This window comes from Coturnix japonica, chromosome 15 (genome assembly GCF_054131305.1).
Source record: "Coturnix japonica strain WE chromosome 15, WE-NBRP24, whole genome shotgun sequence".
Classification (NCBI taxonomy): Eukaryota; Metazoa; Chordata; class Aves; order Galliformes; family Phasianidae; genus Coturnix; species Coturnix japonica.
The window spans coordinates 1,460,777-1,487,683 of record NC_140677.1 but is presented as its reverse complement, the minus strand read 5'-3'; the positions used below and the strand labels follow the sequence as shown (position 1 = coordinate 1,487,683).

Here is a 26,907-nt window from a genome sequence, read left to right as displayed (position 1 = left end):
CCTGGCCATCTTTCTCAAATTTGCTATGCCACAAACTGGCATCATGCCATATCAATATTGCCCACCTGGCAACCATTGGCACTGCACATTTCTGGGAGGACAAAGGCAGGTGTCTCTTGTGGAGGGGGCAGGTGATGTGGGGTACAGCATGCAGCTGAGCTGCTCCAGGGATTGTGTTGGGGGCACAGTTCTTCTCTGCATTTCCACTGCTGCAAGGCTGAAGCTCCTTCTAGCCTGCCTTTGAGTCATCTCTGTGTGGGGAAAATAAAAGCAGTAGGTGGTCACAGAGGAAATAGAGATTTTAGAGGAGAAAACAATATAGATTTTAGAGCTATTCACACTTATTACTTACACAATTTAAATATCAGATTGAATAAATGGGAGTTGTTGCAGGAGGTATTTCTCTTATTTAGGGTAAGGATTACGTAAGCTTTCTCCCTTTAGGAATGTGGTAAACATCCAGATAAATGTATTATACTTAATGGTTTGGAAAGTATTGCGTACATCCAAGAGGGCAAAGGAAAAAGAAAACAGAGACAAAGGCAATAAAGCATTCCGTTATATAAATGTTTGTGCAGAGTATCTAAACGGTGTCATTTTGATACCTCCAGGTAGAAAAAGCATTTATTATCCGGTGTCAGCTTCTGCTTCTGACCTTGGCAGAGTCTCTAAGTCCAAAATTTCCCATTGTTAACAATCTTCTCTAGAAAAGTATCTGGTTTCATGTTTGTTTTGCTTTCCTTTTCTTCAAAATGTATTTGTTTGTTTATTTATTTAACTCAGCTCACTGAAGGGAAGTCTTTGTTTCTTACTGTGTTTGTTCAGGGCAACATTAAATGCACAGAGGGTGTCGTTACAAGAAATAGAACGGAAGAGCAAATGGGCTTCAGCCTGCTCTGTCTGTGAGGGCAATTAGGGAAGCAGTGAGTGTCTCCTGTTGTGCACACAGAACTGGAGGCATAAGGGCTGAATCGTGACTTGTGCCTTGGAAGGCAGGGATGAAGAGAGGATGTGGCAGAAAGATGGACCAAAGTCTCTCATAGATCTCATTTCTGTCTCTTGGAGGAGGCAGTCATTAACCTCCCACTGCAAAAGTGTTGCCATCATCACTTATTTTGACATCCCTGGTGGTGATGAGGAGGTCCTGGCAGCTGGCGTTGGCCTGGCTGGGTCATCCAATGGATGGGCAGCCCACACAGCAATGGGAAAAGGATATTCATGTAGGATCAAATGTGAGACACCACAGGGAAGGGTGGCAGGAAGAGAGAGAGCCTGGCCACCATGATTTGTGTAGCTTCTCAGGACAGTCATAGAATCATAAAATGGTGGGATGGAAAGGCCTTCAAAGATCATCTAGTCTGACCCCAGCTGTGTGCTGGGTGTAGTGGCACGATATCATGGTCTTAGAACCTCTCTTTCTAAAGCATCTTCCACCTCAGCTTGGTTTTTTGCTCCTCCATGCCCGGCATCTTGGATGGGTCTGTAGGCGCCGAGGAGGTTGTGACCAGGTGGAACTTTCTCTCCCCAGTACCTACGTGATTTTGAAAAGGGAAATCTAAGTGTGGAAAGGGAGATTTAAAGCAGTTCTGGTTTTTATGTATAGTCCTTATGTTAGTGATGTTCCATTTAGAATTCAAAAGGCAAACCCTTCTTTTCTAGTGTAGCATTGCAAGCACAGCTGTAAATTCACTTTGACCCAGAATATAAGTTTCAAAACTGTTGGACCTCTCTGTTTAAAATATGCTGGCTGCTTCTCACAGATCACTGGGAAGCTCTGCTCTGGTGTTGTGTCAAAACAGATTTTAGACGAACAAATCAAAAACTCCTCAGCAGTGCACTGCATGAAAATGTAATTTGAAGGGCTAAGGCCTTATACTGTGATGCTCCATAATCCTGTCCCACTGCGTTTCTCTGAGTAAATACTCTTGTAAAAGGCACGTCACTGTTCTGGTTTATAACGCTTTATAATTACAAAAATGTAATCAATAAAATATATTAAGTGGTTGCTGAGTAGAAAGAACGATTAAGGCACAAGATGCTTAATTCACAGATACATTTAGAGCAATTTCCAGAGTGAAGAAGAGTAACATTTTCATGGAGTTAAATTCTAATCTGTTACTCACGAATAACTTTCCTATTTCACTTGCTGGCTTCCAGTCAGTCACTTGGGAATTTCCATGTTATAGCAAAGAGGCTTTGTGATAAATCTGTGTATCTGCTATATTTATATGTAGATTCATTATGTCAGTGCATTGCTGTCACTTTGCCCCACACAACGGTATGGGGAGGGACTGCATATAGACATATGTATACCGAGTAGCAAAGAGTATTCTACAGAATATTAAGTTCAGATGATGCCTTTTCCCTATTCAAGCATGAAAAAGGAGCAGTTTGTTGTCTTCCTTCAGGTTTGTGATTTGCACGCTCCACAATTGTGAGTATTAGCTCTTGTATAACACAGGAGTATTTATTTCTGAGCAAGCAGCATGTGTGTTCTAGGGAAGTCGTTATATTTAGAAGGTCTCATTATTCCTGACAATGATATCACAATTAGGAACCGTTCACAGAAATTGCATATTATTTCTGTAATATGGTCTTTCTGCATTGGCAGAAATACATTTTGGGACAAGCTTCTCATTACTGACATGTAGTTATACAGTGCTGCTAAGTAAAATTTGCTCGAGGTGGGAAGTTGGGGAGTTGTTAGCTGGTAACAGGTTGTCAGCCCTTATCTCTGACAGACGTAGCGTGCTATTTACCCTTCAGTGCATGCAGAAGGACTCAAATTGGAGGAGGGTGGAGATGGCTGCAGAGGTGTCTGCTCCTCCAGTGGAGGCTGTTCTGCTCCCTCAGGTCAGTGCCAGCTGCAAGGCAAGGAAGGGGCTCCAGGAGTGGGCCTGGACCTCAGTGTGTCAGGAGAACACCACGGCTCCTCTGTAGTGCATGTCTTTGTGAGCCTACTTTATCACACCTCACCTGTTCATACAGTGCTGTGGGTGCATGCTGGGTGTTCTAAACTGTTCTGAGTGTCTGACAGTATTCTTCATTCAGAAGATGAATTTCCAGCAGAGCCGTCCTTCGCCAATGCCCTGATAGCTGAATGTGAAGGAGCTTTATTTTGCTAGGCCCTCATTCAGATACTGTGCTTCTCGTTGGTACAATTGCTTCCGTAGGAGCTGTACTGCTTCATTCATCCCAAGGCCCAGCCCAGAGCCATCGCCTTTCTCCTTGGTTGTTTCTGCTGCTTCTAATTGCTGCTTCTAACATCCCTGCAGTGCCATGAGGAGTCTGGAAAAATGAACTCAGCAAGGGAAGCTGTTTGTAAGGCTGTGTGGTGTTTCCACATTCATTTAACTTCTGCGGGACATGCAATAAATCTGCCACTCACTCCTCACTGTTGGGAAGAAGCCCCATGCCTGCGTGTTGCAGAAGTGTGAGCCTTGCTGCTGCTCCGTGTGTTACATGTGCTGAAGTAGTGAAGCGGATCCTTAAACCAATGGGCTGCCTTCTGATTAAAGATTACGATAGTTTGTGGTTAGGGTCAATTAGCTGAATTATTTCTTATGGAAACAAATACCAGTTCCCATTTCCTGAATTCTTCTCTCCCCAGGCAATAGTCCCATGTTAATTTTGAGGGCTGATTGGCAGAGGAACGTGCTGCTGTGACCACATGGACTGATGGATCTGAAGATGTGATGAATGCTCTTAAAGTCAGGTACTTTAGGCGATGTTTCCCATGTTACCGTTGGTGTTAATGCTGTACTTATGCTAAAAGTAACGTTTTATTAAGCTACAAGTGTTTAATGGATTTTACCTAAGCTTTTAAACTTTAATTAAATTTATTATTTGAACTTGGCTACATAGATAAGCTTTTCATGGTGCACTAATTGTGTAATGCTTTTTCAGTGTCTAAAAACCCCATTTCCACCCTCTTAAAAATCCTATCAAAAATACCTTTATTTTCTCTCAGTCCTTAAATAAAACTGTGTGTACCAGACAGTTTTTCTCACTGCTCTGATTAGTTCTCTGGTAATGTGAAGGTTAGATACTGGTTCTTCAGCCTTCTATCTTTTGAGTTGCCCAGTAGGAGAATGCAAATGTAGCACACATAAAAAGATCTTTCATCTTAATTCAACCCAATGTTTTCATAACAGTATAGTTATTAGCTGCTTGGTTTTTATTGCCTTCTGTAATAAGCAACCTTAACCAACAAGTCTGGGGGTGTTTAATAACAGCAGAAATGCCTTCAGTGCCCATCTCCTGGGTGTGTTCCCAGATCCAAGCGAGATGCTTTCTTTGTGTTGATGGAGAGATTTAAAGTACAATAAAAGGGGATATCAGCAAAAGCATTTTTGATCTTTAAAAAAATGGAATAAAACCCTTCTAGATATGAAAGGCTTTCCAAACCTATCACAAATGAGAACAGAAGAGATGTCTGCATTTCTGTTCAGAACAGGGATATCCACCTTCACACCTCCTGCCTGGTGGAAAGCTGCCTTAGATCCCACCTGCACCCTGTCACCAATAGTCACTGCATGTGTTTGCTGCTTAGGTCTGTGGACACTGAATATGAACAATCATGTCTCCATCAAATGTGAGCTGGAAAATTAATGGACGTGTTATGGAATGTTACTGCAGGCTGTTTCCTACTTTGAAAGCAACATTTGGGGTTTGTCCTGATACTGTTTTCTCATTGAAGCCTGAGCTTGACTTCAGCCACAGTCTGTCAGGAAGAGAATATTGTGTTGAACAGCACTGCAACCAACAGATGGTTTTTTACAAACCAGTTCTCAGCTCTCTGTCACTATGCCCTCTCTATACACCATATTCACACGTTACTATTTATACATTATGTCACATGCTAATTTATCGCTCTTTATTAACAGATACAGAACAGGACAACTTCAATGGTGAAATCAGCTCCTTTTATTGGCTTTGAGTTTGTTGACTGTGATCTCTATTTTTCAGAGAAAAGAAAACAAACCACGGATTTCTTTCTTTTCTAAAGCATTTATTAGTGTGATGACCTCACAGCTGAGTGTATAACCTAATGAACAATCCTTCTCCAGAACGTGGTAGTGGGAATGAAGAACTGATCTACAGAACCCAGTGAGTAAGTACCAGGTACAAAGTACCTTTTTACAGATCCACATAGAGTCAGTTCATGGCCTCCTTGCAAAAGCTGCCTTGCAATTTAGTGGAGTAAGTTATGCTTAGGGGTTGGTTGGAATTGTTTTCTAATTTCTAATAGCATTATATAATTTTTCTCCTTGCTATTTCTCCCTTCCCTTATTAACAGATCAATACATTATTCTGTGATAATCGTTTATATCTCTAAAGGACTTTATCTGCCTCCAACCTGTGCAGCAGCCAAGCACATGGCATGCTATCTGTTGTATTCAGAGGGTACTGCTGGTAATTGATAAATGCACTGCAACTCCATGGTTATGCGAATGTGGGCTTCTTGTCAGTGGTCCAAAAAGTGAAGAAAAAATGTTCTTTGTTTTTCTTTTTTCCACATGTGTTGGAAATCATAAAGTCTACTTTCAATCAGTTTAGCACAGATTATTCCAAAGGTTGTTGAGATCATCTGTAGTTTTTCATTGGTTTCAACAGGTTATGGATCCTCCTAAATCAAACCCCACTGACTTACACAACCTTGAAAGGTTTCTGTAAATTATAGCATCGTAGGGAGGAAACACTTAACTCTTACTGTAGGGTTTTATATCTGATTTATTTACCCTCTCTGGAGAGTCAGATACGTACAATGACTTTCATTCGCTCTTTGAAACAAGAGAGATCCCAAACTTTGGATTGTTTTGCTTTTTACATACTTCTGATTATGATGGCAAACATTTTTAAACCTGCCCATGTCTCATGCCTCTTACCTGATGAACACTATTAGTTGTGTAATAAGGATCTTGGACAAACTCTATTCTGTTGAAAATTTTGGGCTGAGCCCACTTGTGAGCCACTGCTACAGGTAGCACAGCTTTCAGTACCACTGGGTTGCTCGTTCTTTTGATTTGACATACATTGTTGAAGTTGGCCATTGTCTGTAAACAATGAGTTGCTATTAGCATTTACTCATTCTGCCTTGTGGTTGTGGTGTCCTCTCCTAGTGAACAGCAACAACTCTTTTGCCTTCCTCATTGGAATCATCATCTAAAATGTGTTGTTGTCCATGGGAGCACTTTCATCACCACTGGGAATTCAGGTCATTGAAGTGGCTCCTAGGTATTTCCCTACTGTTTTCATGTCTTAGTGATGAAATATGGGGCCTTGATTGTAGTTATCAGTTTATGGCCTTTCTTTAGTGGTTGAGCTGCTTGTGTTTCTGAGGTTAGGTGGAGAAAGTTGGTTGTGTGGTAGAGATTTGCTGAGTATATGAGACAATGTTCCAGAGGAATCAGCAATGGGAGATGGGATCTGTGTGTTCAGAGCATTTCAGAACAAGAATAGCTGATCTTTCATGACACTAATGGAAATCCTATGAAAAAATACATTGGGTAATTCTGGGTAATTCTTCTGAAACACAACATTCATAACAATGGTTCTGTGTCCCTTTCTTCTTATGTGAGTTTTAAGGGCAGAAAACACCAAAAATATGGTGGATAACTTGGTTCCAAATATTTAATGGAATATAAAATCTGTTCCTATAATGTAGTGCTATTTTAGAAAGCTTATTAACATTTTATATAGTGTACAGTGTATGAAAGTAATGGTCCAATTATTTATGTGGCAAGACATCCCTAAAAATGTTCATATCCATTCTGAATGTTTTAATAAGGTACTAAAAATTGCCATAATCCACTGACACTAAAGCTTTTCTTGGTAACAGTCCTCAATTATATCCATACTACAGTTTACTTTAACATCCTCATTAAACCTACTTTTTCATGTTTTAAGCAAGTAGTCTTAATGCACTTAAATGACAGTGTTAAATCATATATGATTTCTAAACATTCACTATCACAATGAGAACTTCAGCAACATATCAGCAAATGACAGAGACATGCTGCAGATATTTCTGTGTGTGCTAATATATACTAAATACCTACATCCATCTATGTGCTAATACAGAACATATATTATATAGTTATATGCATGTATGTATGCATGATAATGTATCTCTGAGAGGCATATTTATCCACTGAAATGAGTAAATTCTGGATTTGGCCAATTTGGGCCATGTATTGGATTCAGGGCATTTTTGTGTGGTAAACACAAAGAAGTGTTTTGGGGGAAAGTATCCATATAATTTCCAGCAGCAGCAGTCTAACTTCATTGAAATATGTGATCTTCTCTGATCACACACAACTTTAAGTGTTTAAAAATGAATACCACTTTTAAAACAGTACTTAAAAGTTAATCAGATAGCATTACTTTGGTCTTCAAGATCCACAAATGAAGTGCACTAAATAGCAAAAGTGCAGATGTCAAGCAGATATGGACCCACCTCCAGCAGGTGATGCCCAACCTTCATTTTTACTCCCCAGCTCCATAGAACTCCCCCATTTTTCAGATGTCTGCTGTTTTCATTGGAACTTTTACGAATTCAGCTTCTAGCACTATAGGGGGTGTTGATTGATTTGGATGCTAATCCAAATGTGAGGCAGCTGTTACACCCACTGGCTTCAGTAAAGTTATTCCAACCCATAAAAGCCTGTAAAAAGCCAGACAGTTACATTGCAGTGTAGGAGGGATTTCCTGTGGCAAGGTGATCACAGTGCGGGGTATCACCCTTCTGTCCAGCACTTCCATGCTGTGCTGAGCCAAAAAGGTGGGAGGCATTAATAGCCATGCTCAAAATCTGATTTGTTCATATGAATGTTGTATAGAGCGGTGGCTGTGCTGTTATTAAAGACTCATAGCCGTAGGGGACAGCTTATACAAGGTTATTACACCTCATAGTCATAAGTCAGCCCCAGCCACTTCCCAGCAATGGATGGCAGCATTCCTGCATTTCCTGAAAAAGGCGCTGTGATTACCACCAGCTAATTATCGCTATCTGTCTCTCTATAGGACATGAGCATATCTGTGAGCGTGGTCCTTTTCAGTCCATCTAAATGCACAAGCATTCATGTGAGCACATATTAACTGCCAAACACAATATTGAACACAGAATTTGTTTCTTCATTTAATATATGCAACAGAATTAAATTAAACCTTACCATAAGCAGGGCAGACTTTAGTTATTAATCCTCCCAAGAGCAACTGTAATTATTTTTGCCAGCACTAATTTCATTTGCATACGTATTGTTAAACTGCAAATCACAGTGAACCAAGAAGAGTTTCTGTATGCTTAGTTAAATTGAGCAGTGTTGCTTGAGTACATGGACTGTAGTAGCTAAAGTGCTAATTTTAAGGGGAAAAAAAGCAGCAACGTGCAGCATAAAAAGGCAAATGAACATCTCTGAGTGTTTTCTGTTGTTTGCAAGAAATTTCCAGAGAGAGATTGCTGCCCCAGACATGGCTTGAACAGCTGGGTTTGTCCTACAGAGCACAACTGAGCGTGGCTCAGCACACTGGCCAAGCCTATAAAGAACCATCACAAAGCATGGGTGCCCCCCTCCTGCCCTGCTCAAGTTCTGCAATAGCAGTGAAACATTCAGGCAATTTTCTGGAGAGGCCTGAGTGCTAAGTTAACATTAATCTGCATGAACTCAGATTTGGAGATCCTTCCTGTAGAACAAGCTCGCTAATAACCCCAATTATTAGGTGTCCTGCTTTTATATTTCTATTTCCCCTTCAGCTGCAACTGAAAAATAACTGTAATAGGACTTTGTCTCGCATTCTGTGCATGTTGTGTTTTGTACTTATACACAACATGCAACTGTCAGGCAAAAGACATGAGCAGATAGATATTTTGCTTGGGCTAGTCCCATTACAATCTATTACAAAGCTTTGTTCTGTCTCTTTATTTCTTATTGCAAATGATTATTTTGGCCTGGGCTGAGGCAGCGTGCCTTTTTCCTGTTGGCAGTTGTTCTTGTTGGAAGCCAAAAAATAAAGATTTGGCATAAGAAATATCAGATGGTTTTTCCTTTCTCTCTTGTTTCGGGACTTAGTGAGTGTCAGTTTTAGTATTCAGAACCATCAGATATGTATTTAGAGGCTGTTGGATGGGACAATGCGGACTTTGGATTTGCCTTATGTGTTATGCAGTTTTTCATCATTTTTGTAGGGATTTGCTGAGAGAATTAATATGTGGTGAGTGATAAAGGGACAATTCATGAAGAAGATGGGCTGAATCCTATCTGTTTGTCTGGGCTAGCGGCAGTGCAAAGCCAACTGCTCCACAAATAACTGGGCACTGTTTCACTGCCATTCTTCACAGAAGAAATAATTGGCCTCACATGGGGTGTGACAGTTGGCCTTCTTTCCTTCTTTTCAATGGACCCATGAGAGTCACCTGGGTGTTTCTTCAGTCTTCCTGATGATCTTTTTTGACAATGAGCACTTAGCACAAGGATGGCTTAAAGCAATTAGGAGGATAAAAAACCACCATGTGCTGAAATGAAGATGGCTGGGGTTTGCCGTTGCAGTGTGCATAGCAATACATTGCTATTGCAAAGTACCCAGCTGCATCCCTGGGAGACTGTTAAACTGAGATAATTTAACCTTGAAAAATTATGAAAACAGACACGTTAATAAAGGAAAAGTTGCCAAGAAGTAGGGAGGAGAAGGAGGATGTGGCAGTATCTCAAAGCCACAGCTGGGAACTGCACAAAGCTTTTCTCCTTCTCAACAGGCAGAGTGAAATAAGATGGTTTTATTAAAGAAAAACTGGGGTGTTTTTGTTTGTTTGTTTGGTTTGGTTTGTTTTCCCCATAAAAGGGCTCAAAAGGCAGAGAATGCTAAAAAAGAAACAGTCAACATGATTTCTTAATGTACAGCATTTAAAACTGGTTTCTCCTTACAAATAACAAACTGAAGTAACGTTCAGTTCTGCTGAGAGCAAGTTTGTAAGTTGCATCCTCAATGATGTTGTGCATGTAGTCAGAAATGGTCCAACTGTTTTGTGTTTGAATCAGAGCTCCCCAGCGCAGTCCAACCTTCTAAGCTTCATACCAACCTCTTATTTCCCAGGTTATTTCTGAGCAAGGTTTACCTGTTCCTTTCAGTTACTTACATTAGATTTCTATAAGTTACTGAAAGCATTTAACTTATATGTGGTGTTCCCTTTTCTTACTCAAAGAATAATGTTGCTAGTGAGAAAAGAGCACAGTTTTGTTTTTAATGCAAGGGGTATAAAGGAAAAGAATCCCTTTGCTCCGTGTCATATTTGTACTGTCTGTGAAGTGCTGTATGTCAGATTGACCTTGGGCTAGAATGGGTGATGCAGAGCAGTTATTAACAGCGTGGGCATCCATGTAATCTTTCATCAAGAAATAAAGAAGGGAAATAATAGTCCTTGTCTTAGTAGGGTTTTATAAACACAGATTGCACAACTGCCCTCTGTAACTCCACAGATAAAAGCAAGTTAAGGAGGACATCTCATGGAGGGTTTTATAACCAAGCAAGAAAATGCTGTAAGAAATTATGTATGTCAAGTGAGAGGTGTGTGTGTTTCCTCTAACTCTGCCAGCAGCTTTGCTGCAGACTGCTTGGGAGGAAGAGGATGAGGGAATGCCATTAAAAATACGTTGGATTGCAAGGAAAGCAAGAGAGTTGTCATGGGGACACAGGTTTATGAAAACCCACAGCCATGAGCAGCATCTCCTCCTGTTCCCTGGCTGGTGATGGAGGTGTCAGTCAGCCCTTCAGGGGATTACAGAACAGCAATGGGAAGCAGTCCTTGCTCTGCTCGCCCCTTCTGTGACTCCACGCCGTGGTTTGCAGTAGTGCTCAATACAATAATCACAGGTATTTGTCAGCATAATGGGAACTTCTGGAGTGCTTTATTTTAGCTCTCTAAGACAAATATGAATGTAATTTCTCACTGGGTATCTTCTGCATGATCCATGCTATGTGAATTCTGTTATTTGCTCTGGGATGACAGTACCACTGTCAGTGTCTCCTGAGTGTATTTAAAATTTAGTTCGTCCTGGAATCTCAAAGGTGAAATGAAACATTGGAGCCATATGGATTTTAAAGCACTGTTTCTTCTCCAGACCAACTGCAATGGAAGAGATGGAAAAAAGAATCCATTAGCAGCTGAATTTGTGTCTGTCACTGCAGAAGGAGCTGCCGTTGGAGCTTTGCTGGACTCCTGCTGCTCTGTAGGTATCAAGATATGGGGTTGGAATGAGTCATTTTGTGCAGTTTCCCAAATCTGTAATCCTCAGAATCTGAATGCAGAACACTTCTGTTGCTTTTATCAGTTCTGAACTTGCTCACAAGAAAAAGCTGCTGCATGTGGTACTTGTATCACATTCAGTCCCACAGTGTGACCTTCTTTCTTTGGAAATGTCAGGGATAAGACTGCAGATGTCTTCAGCCCCACTGCAAAAAACAGCTGACAAAGAGATGTCCCAATCTGTTGCACAGCCTATGAATGAACAGCACAGATTGTGCTGCAATTCCTGTGAATGGAATTCTTTCTTTCTTGTTTCTGATTCAAAAAGATGAGCTATAAGTGCAGGTGTTGGGATTATTTTCTTTTTCTTCTATTTAATTTTTGGTTAACTTTAATACTAAAATACAGGGAAAACATATGGAATGTGTATAGATGTATATATCTATTGTCTTGTGTCTTTGAATATATGGTCAATGAGTTGAATGAATGTACTTCAAAATTTTGGTGAATAATGCAAACTTTATTTGAAAAAAGAGCATCCCTTGAATCAAGGCCATGAAGATGAGCACTTGTAAAGGGGAAAAATAGGGACAATTGTTTTAGGAGTCAAGCATTCAAAATAGGAGAGAATGTAGGTTGGGTGTCAAAGGGCCATGCTGTTTGAGTCCACTGAGCTATGAACTTGTAGCTGCCCCGTGGACAGTGGAAGGCCCCGGTTGGAAGAGGTTTCAGTAATATCTTTATCCCATCAATTTGCTCAAAGAAAAAGGCTTAAGGTCTGGAGAACCTCTGTTATTTAATTAAATATCTCTCCTTCTGTATTTCCACATGTAAAGCAAATTCAAAACTTAAAAAAAAAAAAAGAAACTTTAATCTTGTCCCAGAGCTTTAAATGGTTTGTAGAACCTCTGTCTTTTAAGTGTTGTGACACTGGGGAACCAATTAAACATCATTAACCAATGTGTTTGAATGGCTCAAACTGAGCCTTGCTGTGGGACGCTAAGCTTGGCTGAGAGCAGCTGAGGTCTGAAGGAAAAGAGGAGTTAAATGCTGGTGTAGAGTGCTGAGTTCCCCTCTCAGTATTCCCTTGCTTGGCTTCCTACAGGTCTGACTTCAGAAGTGTTCAGGTACCTGAAAAACCCAGCTCCTTCTGAACACAAGGGAAGCCGATTTGTGTCTTAAGCTTTTGTGCATTTCAGGTGTTTAAGTGTTTATATTCATGGGCTGCTGGCACTATGAGAGGTTTGCCTACACTCCTCTGCCCCACATAACTGGCTGCTCCCAAGCAAACCTCCTATAATCCCAATTGCTTTGGCTGTACAGCCCACGTGCAGTTGTGTATTTAATTCCCATAGCAGTTTGCTGAGTGGAGATTTGTTCTCATTCTGCTCCAGAGAGGTCTCAGTGCTCTCTCTTCTTTTTTACCCTGTTTGCATGCAAAAGATATTTCATAGGTAAGGTGAAATGTCCTGAGCTGTTTGTGAGGAGTTCTGCAATAAGCAGTGTGCTAAGCAGCCATGCTGTGACATCGCATTGCTCACAGTGACATTAGAGCAAAACTTTCCCTGACAAAGGAGCCAGGCATTCTGCCTGGATCAATTGTCCCAAGAATCACTAAATACATATTCAAACACTGTGGGCATTGCTTCAACCATGGGTTGGAGCTTGAGCCCCATTCTGAAGAGGGCACAAGATGGCTCTCAGCATAAGCAAACTGCTCGTCTGACAGCTCTTGGCCAGAGCCACAGTGCGAATATGCCTTCCTTGAGGTGCTTGAAACCTCCACCAGCCATGGACCAGCTATAGAGGAGGCTGTAGTGTGTGGTCACAGTGATTTAATCCTCCCACAGTAAAACAGAAGGTCTTTTAAAAAAGATAAAAGCCTTTGATCTGGCTGAAAGCTTTGGTTTGAATACATGGTGCCTCCAGATGAGAGGCTGCATGTGTATCTGCTCTGTTTATTCCTCCGGAAGGTGCAAAAGCCCTTTTTACTTCTTAAATTGGATTGTAAATGACAGGGAAGGTGCATCTTCTGTTGGCAGGCCAGTATAATCCAAAAGGAGCCTGAGTTTAACTGGCATACAGAATCCATCCACAGTGGGCCCTTCCTTGCACAGCATCCCTTCTCCATCTGCTCCTGAGGGAGGGGATGACTTGGTGGTTGCTATATTGCTGCGCTGCTCAGAGCTGCAGGGGGTTGGGCTTGGTTTGCTCCATCATATATGTTCCCCTCTCACAGCAGATAGAAGTCCTTTTCTTCTTTGACATCTGGGGTTTAATAGAGGCTCAGAGACAGAACGCTGGCTACCCGCAGCTGTGGGAGCACCATCCTGATGGGGATTCCAGCATTCCCCAGTGGGAAATCCAGATGCCCATATTGGGCTGCATACGGGTGGCAACTTGGTTACATATGAACATGCAGACTTCCATCTGCCAGCATGGCATGCTGCCTGGTCAGTAGAAACCCTCTGCAGTTTTGGTCCTGAATATTGGGATTTCTAAGCCTCATTTACTCTCAGAATGTGATGATTTTGTCTGAGGAATTTTTTTTGTTGTCTGATTTCCTGCCCTGTTTGTGGCTTTTCTGGTTATTGCAGCACATTCGGATGTTATCACTTCACAAGTTTAAATTGGTGACGAGTAGACTGAGGGATTTCCTCCCACCTGTTGCTCTGTTAGGAAGAACAGATGTTGCAGGAACAGATATTCCAGGAATATAATTCTAGAATGGGATTCTTCATTTCTTTGCATATTTCAGTGTTCTGAGAAATGAAGTCAATGCAATTCCTAATGATCCAAGTGCTTATACAGGAAAAGAATGCCATTAAACAACCCAGTGCCCCGAGACTATGTCCTCTTAATTGTAAATACAAACTAATATCTCTGAGCAATGGAAGAACTGTGCAGTAATTGCAGTGGGCCAAGAGGAAATATTATTGCTAAGTGCAAAGCTGTAAAGCTGTCCCAAGTATTATTTTTTATACCACAGAACCCCTTATACTCCATTCAGGAACAGAGAAGCTGAGTACCCCAAGGTAATTTAATTGCATATCCCAGGAAACAGAAATCTTATTCTTCTCTGTATGCAAATAGCATTTCTATTACAGCAAAGAGAAATGTGTTTTGTTGTGGGTTTTTTTTCTTCTCCTTTTAGCTGATTCAGAAAACAGTTGTTATAATTGGACAATTGATGTAATTGCTTATGCAACTGTAGTAATTGCACATGCAAATAAGGGATGATTCTCACAGTTATAAAACTTCTGTGAGCAGTTACAGTGCATTCTGATGTTGTTTGGGCACTTCATTGTATGAGTGTTTTGCACCTCGGAGTTCCATGCAGCATCCTACCCACTTATTTATTTGGTAACAAAGCTGTTACCTAAAGGCTGATATTTTTTACAAGGCTAGCAATAAAGATAATCAGTTCCTACAATATTCAGGGCTAAGAAAACATTATTTCTAAACTGCGGTGTGTTTTATTTTATGGGCAGAGAAAAAAGAAACCTCTGTTAAAGGTGAAACCTCATTTAAGCTCCAGTTATTTTGCAGCAATCAAGGTGCAGATTGCTTTGCCCACTCCCAAAGGAAACACGCTGAGCAATTGCTGGGTGTGTTTCTTAAACCTTTTGTTGCTAATAGTACAATTTCTGTTGTAATTTTGTTTTTGTTTTTTCCTCTACCCTCTTTACCTCTTTCCAGTTTTCTTGGGATTGAGAGGCATGGCCTGTGGACAGATGGAGTCCATGAGTCAATGAAAGCCTTAACACTTTCCAGCCACAGAACTGCAGTGTTCTGATTGCCAGCTGCCTGGCGGTGCAATGGAACTGCCTGCACCCAGGTGAGGTATCAGTGCTTCTTAATTCCTCCTTGAGCCCATTTCTTTCCTCTGTGCACTACGTAATGCAGTGTGCACATGGCCACGTTTTGGTGAAAATTTGATTTATCACTTAATTATGTACCATATCTGTACTAAGAAATTATTTACCATTAACTGCAAAGAAATTTTATTTAGTTCTGAAACTGGTGGCTCTTTTTCCCTCCTTGGCCAGGTTCTCTGCACAAAGATGTCACCAAGATTTACTCCATGCTCCAAATAGCATCCTACCAACCCTAGCTGTAAATCCAGCGTTGGGATCACATTCCACCCTGGGGACTAAATCTGACCATTCATACAATAATTGCAGCCCTGGGGGTTTCTGTTCAAGTTCTCAACTATTAATGTGTGAAATGTTAAAAAAAAATGTCCCTCATACCAACACTATTGCTTTCTTTTGACTACAGGCAGTAAAGGGTGGAAGTATAAATTTCCTTACATATGGAAAAGCTGGAGGGTGTAAAAGTCAAGTCCTTCTAAAAGGCTTATTAGGATAAAAGAATTTAAAGTATCCCCTGGGCCATAGGAAGACTAACTTAAAATCTATAGGCCAGATTCTCAGCAGCAAGGATCAATATAGATCCATTGAAGCGTAGGAAATGTACTTATTTATATATATCAAGTAAACATCTGCTCCTGTATTCATTTAAAATACTTAAGCTAGAAGGATACTTGGTAAGATTAAAAGTATCTTATTTTCAACAACATTCTGAGGGGAAGAAAAAGAACATAAAATAAAACACTTTCCCATTCATAAGTTTATGGCATCAGAAATTCACCTGTTAGAGTAAGCCGTCATTTTGATTCTTCTGATGCTCTGGCCACTCGGTGCCATGGATTGCTCCAAGGAAGAGGAGAGCCTACTTTTTTTTTCTCACATATAAAGCCCTGTGTCTGGTTCAAATGACATCTTCCTAATCTTGGGAATATTACTGACACTCTTTTGGGACAGCATTTAAAAAGAAAAGGGGGAAATTTGATTCCCAAAGCCTGTGCTTCCTCATAAATTGCTGTGTACACAGGGTGGTTTCTGTATCAAACAACTGTACGAGTTGCTGCTTTGAAAATGTATTAGCTCTGGTATGCTGCCAGTAGCTGGATTATCTGGGTTTTTGGCGTGATGCAGCCTGGCGAGTTGTACTTTGAAGCAGTGTTGTGCAAACAGCAGGGGTGCACACAGCCCAGACAGGGGTGTTTGCTCGGCACAGACACGGAGATGTTTGCTGTTGCTGAGCTGTGCCGGGTGGGTGCCGACTGGTTGGGTTTCAGCAATGCTCTTCCACCATCTGGATAAGGACAGGCGGTGGCACTTCCATGTCCCATTTGGAGCGAGTGGCTGTTTCTGCTGACAAGACCCGTGCACTTGGCTTTGCTCTCAGCACAATGTGGTTCCAGGGCTGCCCAGTGCACATGAGCATCCTGGCAGGCCTGGCAGGCTCAGCCTCCTGGTTCTGCACGCCTGGCTGCCCAACCACTCCATGACTGTTGCAGGAGCTCCCTCCCCTAGCTTTGTTTTCGCATCCTGTATGTGTTCTAATTGCCCTTTCTGCATTTCAGATTCATGCAGATGAGGTGGATGCCATCTTGGAGCCATGAAAATGGTAAAACCAGTGCTCAGGTAAAAGAAGTTTTTCACTGGGGAGGAATCCACAGAGCTGTGGGTTGCTCAGTGGGACAGTGCCCACATGCAGGGCAGTGGGGGAGCTGGAGTGACCATGCTGTGGTTCTGGTCATCCAGGCAGGGCATGGCTTTGTCTCTGTTAGTCCTTTGAGTCTGACTGCGAGGAGAAAGAAGCTGAAGAGCAGTATCACATGGATGTTCTCTGCTTACCCATTGTGTGAAGTCACAGCAGGTGTTACTGCATTATGGATATTGAAGTTTGTAAAGGGGCAAAATGAGAAAAAGTAGATTGGTAACAGAAATCTCTTAAAGAGAGGATATGGAGTGTTGATGGTTTTAGTCAAGTTACAGAGGAGTTCAAATCATACTGTTCAAAATGTACAATGAACTGCTTATAGCTCAAATGAAAAAACTACATGTTTTTGCAGTAAATACAGATTTTTAAAGAAGAAGGTAATTACAGCCCTAAGATCTTCATGGCATGGAACAATGTCTGTATAATGATTCCTTCTGTGATATCATAGCTCCTTCTCTGGCCTGCTGTGCTGTCCCATTTAATGCAAGGAGAGGATGCTGCAGTAAGATCTGTTTGCAAAAAACCCAGAGATAATCTTTGTATTAAAACCAATCCCCATATGGTGGCAGCCTTTTGAAAGATATGGGGAAAAAACACCCTTCAATTTAATGCTTGTTTTAATACAGTCAGATGAAAACATACATAATGTGGAATGGATCCTCTTAATTTGATGGGGAAAAAAACAGTAATCTGTAACCTGTAAGAGATCAGTGTAAAACAGTGCTAACAACCTTATTTCAAGCCTAGGCCTTACTTCAACAGTTGACTATTTTTAGTCATTCCCAAGTGCTTAAAATAGACACAGTTTTGGATGAATAATACATGCCCGGCTTTGATCACCAGCGCTGGTACATGATGGTGGACTACATGGAGGCTGCCAGAAGAGCTTGCTCCTCTACTCTTCCGCTCCCATTCAGCCACCTCCAATGCCCAGTGCTCAGCAGAGCCCCTGCCAGCAGAGGAGTGATGGACACTGTGCTCTGTGCTCCACTCTGCTGGCTGCTGCTGCAGAGGATATGTGCATCAATGCAGAGGGAGCAGCAGGCAAAACTTGTTTGCCAAAGATTTAAATGGTAAACTCTAAAGCATCTCTGGGAAATGTGGGCTAATTCCTTTAGCTGCTCATTAGACTTGGCTTGTTTCTCATTAGAGTGTCTGGCTGCTGAAGAAAAGCTGTTTTCTGGGGAGCTTTGCCATCACCAGATCTGGTGCTTCTACACAGCTGGCTGGCAAACACTGCTGGGAACCAGAGAGGGTTTCCACTTTCTTCGGATGGATGCGGTACAGGGAAGGCAATTTTTCTCTTCCCTTTGTTGGTGCACAGCAATGCTGGAAGGCAGGAGGAAACCCTGACACTGTTTGTGTGCTGCAGGAAAGTGCAGCCTTTCTGGCATCCAAGTGAAAATGTCAGCTACTGAATGCAGGTTTGGAAGTTGTGTTGTTAGATACCCTTTTGTCTTTCTTACTGCTTAGAGTAGGACTGCTGCTCTGCCCTGCAATGACCTGTTTCTGCAATATTTTCTGCCCAAGCAATAATAAAACCAGAGAGAGAGGGAGAAATGTAGGCAGTGATAAATGCATCTTAGTAGCACAGATAGTATCTGCGGCATCAGATCCCTTTCCAAGGCCTCTTGTCCTGCAGCTTGCCCACTAGGAGTCCCTCTAGGTGGGATCCCCACCCCTCTGTGCTGCCTGCTCCTGCCCTGCATTGGACTCCAGCTGCTATTTCTGCTGAGCATAGGGTACCCTCCACTCCCCTGGCAAGGGGCACGTTTTCCTTGTGAGCTCTCCACACTTTGCTCATGCAAATGAAATCATTTTATTCTGACAGAGGGCTCTGAGCTGCAGCCAGCTTATTGTTTTAGAAATAAAGATATTAGTATGCAAATGACTCTGGAAGGTGTTTCTTCTCATTAGAGAATGGAGATCATTTGATAAAGGGTGCAGTGCTCTTCATCAGTAAAAAGGCTCAGCAAATTTGTCTTGTCTCAACAGCATTCTAACAACAAGACCGATTGGATAATGCAGAAAAGAAAGCACAGGAGACAAATGGTTTATGACACTCCGGTTACCTTTACTGTGCAAGGTGGGCGTGAAATTTTTTATGGTGAGACAAAAAAGATGATGGGCAATTAACTACAAACTCTTGCAGCAGGTTTATCATATGCTCGGCTCATCCATCTGTGTCTCAGTCTCCGGTGGACTCATGAGTTTCATCAAGAAAACCATTTTCAAACCAGCAGACCAAAACAGATCGTTTTCGACTCCCAGCCTCATCGAGGCTTTGCAGTAGTTTTGCCTCGTGTTTACGATTTATGGATGCAACAGAAACACAGAGCAGACAGGAGTGGTCCAGAGATCTCCCCATTGCAGGGTATGTGCCTTCAAACACTCCTTATTCAGGTACCGGCTCCGCAATACTTGAATAACTTTATACGGGTTAATTCCATTCAATCCTTAAGGGTGAGATGTTAAACATGGTGTGTAACTGCATTTAAATTCCAGCTTCTATCTTGTGATGAGTGGTAGAATTGGTTCAGGGAATTAGGGGAGAAAAGATGAGCTGGCGGTTAAAGCTCCAAATTGGCGCTGAAAGCATTGGGGGCCCCTCTGTGCTCCTGCTGCAGACTGTGACCTTCAGTGAATTGCTGGGGCAGCGGTAGTTGCCTTCATTTCCTCATCTGTTTGTGCCAAAGCTGTTAATATTTGTCTATTGCCCTTCACAATATTAGTGCGCCAATGTGCCAATGCACTTCTTACCGAAGACCTTTAAGAATTAGTATTATTTGCTTATATAGTAATTAGTTATATAGTCTGCCAGATTTGGTAAAAAAATAAAATAAAAAAAAAACAACAAAAAAAACCAAAAAAACCAAGAAAGAAATAGATTTTCAGACTGCAGGGTAATTATTTCTATCCTATGAATTCTCAAGTACCTCTTCTTTTCGATCCCTCCACCCAGCCGCTTCTTCACAAGAGATCGCGCTGGGGAAGGAATCAATACAGCCAGAGCCCTGGGACTAATCCGGGGAGCTGTCACGCAGCCCTGATGTGATGTCTCTGTCTTTTCTGCCTGGAAAACATGGGGGGGGTGCTAAACCTACTCACATCCTGATAACTCTAATAAGTGTTATAGAAAATGAGGCAAAACAGAACCACCCCCAGCCTGACCCAGGCCTTAATGGTGCTGGAGGAACAGTAGCTGTTCATTTTGGTATAAAAGTTATTTATTTCCAGCTCTTCCTTTCTGTGCCATTCTCTCTTTTGATTATATGAGGATGAATATTGCTTAAAGGAAACAGTCCTTAATTTTTCAGATAGGTGTAAATATCTTATTGCTTTACTGTTAAGTGTTGTCATAATGCTACCCTATGAGGCTTAAGAGGGGAAAATGCTTCCTTTACATTCCTCTCCCTTTACATTTCATTCTCTTTACCTTTCATTCCCTCGCCACTCAACACTGCTGAAGAAAGTGAAGTGCTGAAGAAAGATATAGGCCTTGTGGTCTTTCCTGACAGTCAATAAATTGGAGTTTTGTCAGGCCAAAGAGATGCCATAAAGAGGGCAGATTAAAAGAGATTAGTTCTGCCAAGTAGCCTGAAAAGAGAATTTAGTGCTGCTGTGGCCATGGGCAGAGCCAGCACCATGTGGTCAAGGGCAGAGGTAGCCTTGTGCTACTCCTGTGGGGCTCCTACTCTGCTGCAATGGCACTGTCTGGGCTGGAGGAGAGAGGAGGGGAAGGGGGGGGGGGGGGTTAAGAGACACTTGGGCTCAGTTTTCCGTCTCTGCTCCATCTTCAAGAAGCAAACCTCAGATTTCTGCATTCCCTTTGCTCTGGTTGCTTGTTGCTGGTGCTGTTGAAGTTGTATAATAGAACACAAAGGCAAAACAGTCACTTAAGATGCTTTTAGTGTCCGCTCAGTGCAGTGGGGCTATTGCATAGTGGTGCATGTGCCAGCATTCATATTGGTGGGACTTCAAAACAAAAGGCAAAATTTGCAAAAGAAACTCTTCCCCCAAGACCAAGGCATGGGGCGTGAGGGGAGGGAGAGGAGGTGGGGAGCTGGCCAGAAGCATTGGACTAAACTGAATTTAGTCCAAAGTATCCAGGGCTGCAGAAGACTGTTGTGGTACCACTAAATATTCAGATACCTTAAAAAAAAAACAAATACAAAGTTCAAGTTTACCTTCTGATAGGTCTGAAAACATAACAAGTACAGGCATCATCCCAGGGGTTGTGGTGGCTGACAGAAAGTTACTAATCCTGCTGTTTGTGGCCCAAAGCATCCCCTGCCTTCAAACAGCGGCATGGCTGAGTGCACCATAAGAATACACAGGTCGCACTGTTGGAGAAGCTGTGGTTCGAGACAGGAATAAAGCAGTGGTGTCTATTTTGGAGAGGGAGAGCTTTAACCAAGGAAGCTGGAGAGGGACTGAGAGGTTTTACTGATGCAGTCGTGTCCATGTTCTTCAGCTCCTGAAGGGCAGAAAAGTGTTAGTCCTTTTCTTCAGACCGGAATGCAAAGAGCCAGGATAGAGCCATTTCTTGGCATACAGGAAGACAGAATGTGTCTTTATTGTCCATGTTGTTCCATAGAAGGAAAGCAAGACACCAGGATTTGATGGCCAAGAATGACTTACATTGAACACAAGGAAGAGTAATGTGTCTGCATGTATAAAAGGTAGAGTTAAATGAAACTACTGAATAATCTGGCCTTGGTTTGTCACAGGTAGGATTACTTTTGATGTGTTTTTCCTGGGTTTTAACAGCAATTTCTAGTTTCTGTTATAGATGTAGACATTCTGTAAGTCTGTCGGTGCAAATATGACTTTCCTGTTGCCACCAAATGTTTCCTCTTAAACCCTTAAAAATCCCTTTTTATGTTATTTAACAAAAGGAGATAAGGTGAGGACATGGAGTTTAAATGCTTGGAGTTAATAAAATAGATATAAATGTCAGAATCTAAATAGAAATGTCAGTATCTAACCCATCATTTTAAAAATCGGCTGTATATTTCTCGAATTACTTTGAAATATTTTAAGATAGAAGATATAAAAGGAAGAATATTGCATCCATGAAGATGATTCAATAACACACCTTTCCTTGTGATTTTATTTGCCTGTGGAGGAACTATCCTACAGAGAATGGCTCATCTGAAAGCTTATTTTTTCTACTTGATAAAAAGGACACTGGTTTACTTCCAGAGATTGAATGTTCTGGCCCCATTTGTTTCACTTGAGAGAATTAAATGCAAAATAAGCAGGGAGAAAAGCTCAGTAATAGTAAGATACATGACATATTTGTTTTATGTATATCTTGCCTGCTTACCAAAGCCTTCAAATGGTCCACTCAAATTTATCTTAATGTTAAAGTAGATGCTTTTTCATTCATAAATGATTATATGTGCAAAACCACTGACACAAAACAAAATACAGAAGGTTAATTTCTCCCCGTGAAAGCCTGTCTGGAAATGTGAATCCTGTAATTTACTTTGTGAAATAGTAATGCAGGGGTTGTATTTTATTTGTGAAACGTGCTGTGCATGGGGACTGCTATGCAAGTCCAAGCACCACCACAATAAAGTGGTAATAGATCTTCCCAGTAAGTAATGGAAAAGACCCCATGCCCATGGTGCTGGAGCTGGGGACCCAAACCTGAAGCCATAGGAATTGTTTACAAAGGTTTGTGAGGTTGCCTTGCTCTACTTCAAAGCCTTGGTCTCTGCTTAGTGTGCTAAAGAAGCAGTCATCCCATTCTCAAGCGATCAAGTGAATCTATTGAAGTAATTAATTGCCAGGCAACTTACTGTCCTGTATAATAAAATTCCTGGAGGTTTTGGTTGCTGTAGTAAGGTCCTGAATTTTTGTCGGTGTTTGTGTAAAATCTGGACAACCTAAGGTAGGTCCACAGCTTACATTAGTATACTGCACTCAAAGAAGTGCTCATAAATCTTTAAAAAGCATCCTCTGGCACTGCTTCAGTGAATGAAGGAAATGAAATGAAAATCCTGAAATTAGTTTTTTGGGAAGCTTAATTAAAATAACTGCTAATACAAAGTGCTAGGAGATAAGACCTGTATGCAACAAAAACAATTAGAAGGCTGAAAAACAAACTCTTCTTTTGAAGCAGTCACCTCTGAAAAATGAGTCTTTCCCATCAAATATCCAACAGAATTTTAAACTATTTTGCTGTGAAGGGCACTGCGTAGATTCCAGCTGGGCAAAACATTTCAATGTGATCCTAAGTTCTTTGTCAGCTTCTGCGTGTCACACATGAGTTGCAAAAATACATATCTAACAGAAAATGAACTGTGGGATTGACTGCGGCTCCAGCAGTAGGATTGCTTTCCATGAGTGAGTGATCAGGGGCAATGTCTGAGATGTCAACAGCCGCAGCATTAAGGGCATCCAGTCCAAATGGGCACACTGGTTATGGCTTTCCGTCTTCCTTTCCAGTCCAAATGGGCACAACAGTTGTGGCTTTCTTTAACCCGTTTGCACTAACCACATCCTGCCCAATGATGTGTAGCACAGGTGCTAGCCATTGCTCAAAGGATGCTTGTATTGCTATGGAATGCCATGCATGAGCCCAGCCCCAGCTCTGCTGACAAATAGTGATTCCTTCACTGATGGAGCACTGGCCAGATGGAGGCCCTGGGGTCTGCCTTGGGGAGGGCTAGAGCTTAGAGTGCAGAAATATTAACGCCAAGTCTGGTTATTTTTCAAATCTGAGCTTTGCTTGTAGACATACTTGGATATTTCAAAAGCTTAAATTAGCATTCAAAGACCTGCTGGCAATTTTGGGTCCAGATTTTGGTCTTATTGCTTTTGTGAAAAGTAAGAATGTTGAAGTAGAAATTGGCACTGCAAACAGGACAGATTTTAGCTTGTTTAAGCTGAATTTTGAGAGTTGCTTTGCTCTTCTTCAGGCTGTGTGAGCTTCCAAGTTGGGTAGTTTTGTCTGGAGGAGTAATGCATCCTCTGGGCACTGCAGGTTGAAGGATATCACCAGCTCATCTCTGGGCAATTTCCATGGTGAAGTCACGAATCTGCTCTGATTGAAGCCCAGTTCTGCATCACTTCCATCAGTCTGGAGCTTTATAGCAGGTACCCTCATCTGTGCAGTTTGGATAGATCCAGGGTGCTTTGTGTGCATTACACCAGCCTTTCCAGCAATTGCTGGCCACACAGTAGCATCTTTGTGCTGAACTGATGAAGTACAGCTTGTGGCACTGGCAGCCAGATGGACTTGCTGCAGTCTCTATGCTGAAATTCTGCTGTGTTTCTTTTCTTTTTTGCTATATTTATTTACTTCTTCCCTATTCTGTATATGGTCTTGGAAGAAAGGTAAAACCTTTGCAAGCAAAACTAAATGGCTGAAGCAGGAAAAAAAAAAGTTGGAATTTTGTAGCACATCACATAAAGAAGTGACAGGTTGAGGCTTTTGCACTCTCCTTTGCATCTTTCCATTTCAGATTTTACTACAAGTGTAAAAGAGGAGCAGAGACCTGTGGGCTTTGCATTCCGAGGGGCTGGCTTAGGAATAGATGAGTGCATGCTTGGTTGGCATCAGGAAACCAACAGAATAACCTGTGGGCATCCACAAAGTTTCTGAGTTACTTCCACAAATGTTTATGCTTATCGAAGTTATTCTCTGCACTGTAATCACTTATGAATACCCTTAAATTAACAGTTGCAGCTCTCTGTAATAATATTGACTATATAGAACACTGTTTGCAAATTCAGGGCACAAGTTTCTGGGGTAAATTTCTATTCTGATGTTCCATTCACACTGTTAAGCTTTCAGAAGATTACAGAAATCTGGCTAGACCGCAGCTAAAATGAGCAAAGCGTAGAGCCATTCTGTTTGATGTTTGTGACAAAAAGACTGGGAAGAGCAGAAATATGAAAAATCAATACTTCGAAATCTCTGTCTTTCACAAAAGATTTAAGAACAACCTCCTCTCTGCATCTTCGTTTCAGTTTTTGCTGAAAGATGCTGTTTTCAGAGAGGCTATTTCCAGGAGGAAAGTGCGGAAGAAGCTGGAAGAACAATGAGCAATTTACACAGTTGTTCTGCACATTGTTGGGTGACTCCAAAGGCCAGGGGGAAGGCAGCAGAAATGCAGGCATTTATTTCTTCCTGTAAAGTCTACTGACACCCACTGCATGAAACATAGACAGCTTTTATTTAAATTAATCTATTTGTTTGATCTTTAGGATTGTGGGCTTCACTCTGACAGCCCATGAGATGAGGCAGCCAGAGCTCTGCCTCTAATTTCTGCAACGTTTAATTAAAAGGAATGAAGAGAGGATTTTTTTCTTGCCCTCTGAAGTCACTGTGTCTTGCATTCAACTTTTTTTTTGTTTTTGCAGTGACCAGTAACCATGCAAGAAAAATCAGCAAACAGACGTTCCGCTACAATAGGAACAAATGGTAAATGATGGCATTAAAGGTAACTTTCCATTACATTTGATGATGTGAACCAGAAATACTTTTAAATAATGACTGACGCTGGCAAATAAAAACAGAAATATGTATCAAACAATGAGCTGTAATTGCTCTGGTTTTGCTGAGTATTGAGACCTCCTATAAGAGAGAAATGTGGTTTTGAACATGGAGGAAGAAGCAGGAGCTCATTTCAGGGATGAAAACATCCTTTTGTGGATCTTTTCTCCCTGGCTTTCTGCAAAACTGGGTTACTACACTTGCTTGTTGTCAGGGCGCAATTACATCAAATGGAATTGGAGATTAAAAGTGTGCGTCCAACACTGAACCCTTCACTTTCCTCTGTCCCTTCCATGCAGTTACAGGGCTGGGAGCATTTATTCCAGGAACACTTGGTGGAAATATCTTGAGTATACCAATGTCTGGGAAGGGAACATCATATTTTCAGCATTTCTTCTGAGTCTCTGACCTACCCCATGCCACCAAGAATGGAGCCAACCACTGACACTGCTGCCAAAGCAATGAATTCTTTTATCAGCTCCTACGTGCCATCTGTACTCACATGTCATACAGCCTCATCACTCCATGCTCGGCCCTAATGTGAGTGCTTGGCTATTTGCAGTGCACCAAAATCACTAGGCTGGGAATAAGTCACGTTTACTTGTGTTTTGTTTTTGCTGTGTAGAATTCTCTTCCACAAAAGGAACTTCAGCTCTGAGACAAACAGCTGTTGCTGACACACTTTAATTAAAACGGAAGGCTGGCTTGAAGATTTCTTCCATTTTAATATGCAACAATAACAAGATGGAAGTAAAAAAGCACAGATAAGTTGGGAGGAGAAGGGAGAAATAAATGTTGTCTGTACTGCTGAAAATTTGCCTCTACATTAATTCTTGGAGACAAATTCAATTTCACTGGCTTCAGAATCCAGGCAGGTTACTTTGGAAAATGTCCTACCTGAGAAATTCTTTGAAGGTACAGATCCATTGGAAGTGCTCTTGTAATTACTGTAATATTGTCGCCTCTACGCTGGAGCATGGGGCTGTGTTCACATCGTCATTCATCATGCTGCAAGTTCAATAGTGTCTCCATGTTCATTAAAGACTATTTTTAGTTATCTCAAGGTTGTTTTAGTTTTTTTTTCTCCAGCAATGTCTATAATAAATTGAATGTGAATCAAAACAAAGCCATTCTTATATTTCAAGCCTTATTTTTCCGTTCCTCCTTAGAAATGGAAATCTCTTACTGGCTTTAACTCCAGAAGTGATGCTGTTGGAGATGGATTTTATGGGACTCCAAAACAGAAGTTCCTTCTTACTAATGTCCCAGAAATATTTTACATGTTCTGTTCTGTGTTTTATTCCATTTTCCCATGTTTGTAACTGTCTGGTTCTCAGTCTGACACACTCCCTATCTGGGAACACACTCTTTAAGCTTGTGGATGATAGCCTAGTCCTCAGAAAAAAAGGGCTGCACATTGAGTTAGGAGAAGCTGTAGCAGCACTGAATTGTAAGAATTCAGAACCATAGGGTGTGAAGGGAGCTGGATTGCCTTTGTAGTTTGGGGGGAAAAAAAATGTATCTTGCAAACTCTGGTATTAGCAGGAATTTAAAGTATTTATGTGATGTGACTATAGAAGCCATT

At 41.5% G+C, this 26,907-nt stretch overlaps 1 protein-coding gene across 1 annotated transcript in view; it reads left to right on the top strand.

Moving 5' to 3' along the window:
- LOC107320017 (uncharacterized) overlaps positions 1–26,379 on the top strand; it is a 50,372-nt gene extending 23,993 nt beyond the window's left edge. Inside the window, exons 10-18 of the mRNA XM_085516096.1 lie at positions 3,611–3,715; positions 4,969–5,113; positions 11,118–11,225; positions 14,942–15,080; positions 16,674–19,187; positions 21,411–21,495; positions 23,743–23,920; positions 25,190–25,269; positions 25,622–26,379. The gene's annotated coding sequence lies outside the window, so the exon portion shown is untranslated. The remainder of the gene's footprint in view (positions 1–3,610; positions 3,716–4,968; positions 5,114–11,117; positions 11,226–14,941; positions 15,081–16,673; positions 19,188–21,410; positions 21,496–23,742; positions 23,921–25,189; positions 25,270–25,621) is intronic.
- Positions 26,380–26,907: the final 528 nt, after the last annotated feature.